The 3,629-nt window shown below is 44.9% G+C and overlaps 1 pseudogene; it reads right to left on the minus strand.

The window, feature by feature from the left end:
- Nucleotides 1–2,672: 2,672 nt before the first annotated feature.
- Nucleotides 2,673–3,324, minus strand: LOC120875070 (annotated as a pseudogene).
- Between the last annotated feature and the right edge of the window lie 305 nt (nt 3,325–3,629).

The following is a 3,629-nucleotide window of genomic DNA, read 5'->3' on the forward strand; positions in this document are numbered from 1 at the left end:
CCACCCAGAGTGCTCTTTTAAGTGACTGGTGCACCCAACTACACAGTAGGACCCCACTCAGGATGCCCCTTTAAGTGACTGATTTGCTGATCTACAGTGTAGGACCCCAGCCAGGGGGACCCTCCTATGTGCCTGATGTGCTGAACAACAGAGAAGGACCCAGGCAAGGGAGCCCTCTAAGTGCCTGAATGGGTGAGGCTATGGAGAAAGACTGGCCAAAGAGGCCTTCTGAGCGCCAGCTACAAGAGGCTCAAGAAAAGACTCTGATAGGGCCATAACTCCTGCGGTGGAGGCAGTCCTGTCCCTGCACACTTGGTGCTGCCAGAGTCCCTGCAAGCAAGCAGCTGCGCCACCTTCACACGCAACTCTCACTGGGGCAGAGCTGCCACAGGCAAAAACAGTCTTGCATCTATGTGTGCAGGATCACTGGTCATGTCTGACTCTTTGTGACCCTGTAGACTGTGGCCTTCCAGGCTTCTCTGTCAGGAAAGGGGGCTCTCCAGGCAAGAATACTAGCGCGTATTGGCCAATACTGGTTGCCATACCCTTCTAGAGCACTATATTTCCTGCTGCCCTAGCTGCCAACTCCCCTGAGTACCTGGTGCTGCGAGAACCCCTGCGACCCAAGTAGCTGCACCACCTCCACACCTGGCCCTCACAGGGGCAAACCCAAGTCCTCCAGGGCAGCCTCAGGAGCAAACCCTAGTGGACAACGCACGTGCAGAGGTGGGAATAAACCCACAATTGAAACCCAGGGGCAGTGTGACTAAGGAAGAAGACCCAAAACCTTCCCACCAGCTGTACAAGCTGCAGATTAAATCCACACAATCAACTAGGCAGACTCTGTCTATGGAATATATAAAAGGACACTGAGAGCTCCCACAAAAGAAAATGCACTAGTTCTGATAGCTGTGGACATTGGAGGCAAGAACATACAGGAGCAGGACCAGGTTAGAATCTGAGTTGCCCCCCAGCAGGTCCAGAGATCAGCACAGTGTTAGAGGGCATCCTAGGGAGGTGAGATGGACTGCAACTCCCAGCAAGGGAAAGGACTCTGACAACTGTACTCAAGAAAAACATTTATTATTCTTATGGTTTGATTTGTTCCGTAGATTCTTTTGGATTTTCTTTCTTTCTTTTTTTTTTTTTTGTCTTTTTTTCCCCCTCTCTGTTGTAGTTGTCGATTTTATTGGCACTATGAAATCTAATTAAGCTTTTGAGCTTTTTTTTTTTTCTCCTCAGTCACATTTTTTAGTTGTTATAAATCTCTGCTTCTCCGTTGAGCTTTTTGCATTTCTTTGGAGTTTTCCTTTTTAAAAAAAGATTTCTCTCGTTTTAATTTTTAATTTTTTAAACCTGTTATTATTTTTTATACCTTTATTCCTTTGTTTGCTTTTCCTACTGTTCTTTTCCCCTTCAGGTTAGTCTTTAATGTATATAAATCTTCTTTATCTACCTCTGTTTAACTTTGCATATCTATTCTTTCTTTCTTTCCTTGCCTCTCAACATATTTGTTAGTTTTATTTTCATAGCTTTATTCCCCAATTGGCACCTTGCTTTAATTGTGTTTTCCAGTTTGTGCTTTAGTTAGTTTTGTTCTTAACTGGCAGATGTGATTTTTGTTTTCCTTTGTTTGCCAGGTCAATCTGTTGTACTTTATTTTTGTTGGACTGTTTTTATTTTGCTTATGGGTGTATATGTATATGTGTATATTAAGTCACACTTCTTATTTTGCTATAAACCTCTGCCTCTATGTTGGGCTTTTGCAGTTCTGTGCAGTTTTCCTTTTTTCTTTCTTCTTCCTTCTTTTTCTTTTCTCTTTTTTATAATTTCAATTTTTTTTAATCTGGCAAGGATTTATAGGAAGCTTATTAGTCACAGTGAATAAAAAGCCATGAACAGAAGAACTGAGATCTCCAAATTCTGCCACTGGGCTTACAACACTAGTTAGAAGCTGATAAACGTTAAGGATGCCCCAAAGAGAAGCATATCAAAGTCCCATCTTACCCCAACCAGGATACCCACAGACACGGAAACAGTGCCCATGCTCTCAGACTGCTTACCTGGGCAATAGGGAGAAAAGACCCTCTCAAGCTATAAACCAACATCAGGAGATTCCTGCTCTTCAAGCTATAACATGGGACACTGGTGCATGAGAGACAACTCTAAGCTGGGCAATTTGACAAGAATGTTGAAAGATGACAGGGAGAAGGAGCAAGCAGGGACAAGTATTTCTAGTTGGAGACCCTCCTGATGGTTAATACAAACACAATGCTGAGGCTTCAAAAAGTTTACTGCAGCCCAGGAATAGTTTGCATTTTAAAAAACAAGTCACACAATAATCCTGCCACAAAGCAACAAGACACTGGAGATCCCATGGCCACATAAACTGGGAAGGCAGACATTATCCATGGCTTCCAGATACTGACCAGCCCAAGACCCAGTTTCTGCAGGGCCCCAGAGAGCCATGATTGTCCCTCGGCACCTACACAGCCCTTCCTGGGGGTGTGGTGTCTTCCATAGGCCAGGTTTCTGCAGCAAGCCCCAAAGACAAAGCTTGAAAGAGGCTGTGGCAGCCAACTCTCTTTGGAGCCCCATCTCTCTTTGTCCTTCCCAGCAGGATGTCATACTTTTCACCGACACAACGCCCCGGTGGGAGTCTTGGCCAGCCCTTAGGAAATAAAGTGTGTCTGTGGGGTAACCTGATAGACCCTGCAGTCGGCTGGACTGGCTGATGCTTCATAATCGCAGAAGGTCACCTCATGTAAGCGAAGCTCAGTCCATTCTCCTCTCAGGCCAGTATAAAAGACCTTTGTGGTATTGGCTCCAATATTTTTTGAAATATGAATTGAGAGAGGATAGACATTTGGAAAACGAGACATTTTTGTAGCATACTCTAATTCCCCTGTAAGATCTGGGTTCAGACTAAAGGTCTGATCTAGCTCCCTGTCTGTATCATCAAAGGACATCTGTGGAATGTTCTTATACAGTCTCATCTCAAGGGGTGTGAGTCATCATCTTCTCCCATTATAATGATGCCTTTGAGCTTGACATTACCTGTAAATGGAATATTAAACAGAAGCTGTTCATCTGCATCCTTTTCAACAAACTTGGAGCCATCTGTCTGCTCCTCCCGCGGCTTCAGGGCGAGGAGGCCGCTGCCCTCGCAGCTCTCATTGAGGCACTGCAGCCGCTCCAGGTGGATAAGCAGGTACAGGTCATAGGCTAGGCTGCACTGCTCTAGCCGCTCCTTCCATTCGGTGGCACCTCCCATTTGGTGGCGCAGCGGCACCCGGCCCCGCCATGGCTGTGGCAGTGCAACATGGTGACATCACTGCCCATACGTCACCTTGGCCCTGCTGCTGCCACTGCCACTCCTCACCATTCGCTTTTTGCTCTGACCTAATTTTAATTTTTTTAACCTATTATATTTTTTTCTACATTTATTCCTTTGCCTTTCCTACTGTTCTTTTCCCCTTGCAGTTAATCTTTAATGCATGTAAATCTTCATCTACCTCTGTTTAACTTTGCATATCTATTCTTTCTTTCTTTCCATTTCTCTCAACATATGTGTTAGCTTTATTTTCATTGCTTTATTCCCCACTTGGCACCTTGCTTTAGTTTTGTTT

Source organism: Oryx dammah, unplaced genomic scaffold (genome assembly GCF_014754425.2).
Source record: "Oryx dammah isolate SB20612 unplaced genomic scaffold, SCBI_Odam_1.1 HiC_scaffold_16, whole genome shotgun sequence".
NCBI classification, from domain to species: domain Eukaryota; kingdom Metazoa; phylum Chordata; class Mammalia; order Artiodactyla; family Bovidae; genus Oryx; species Oryx dammah.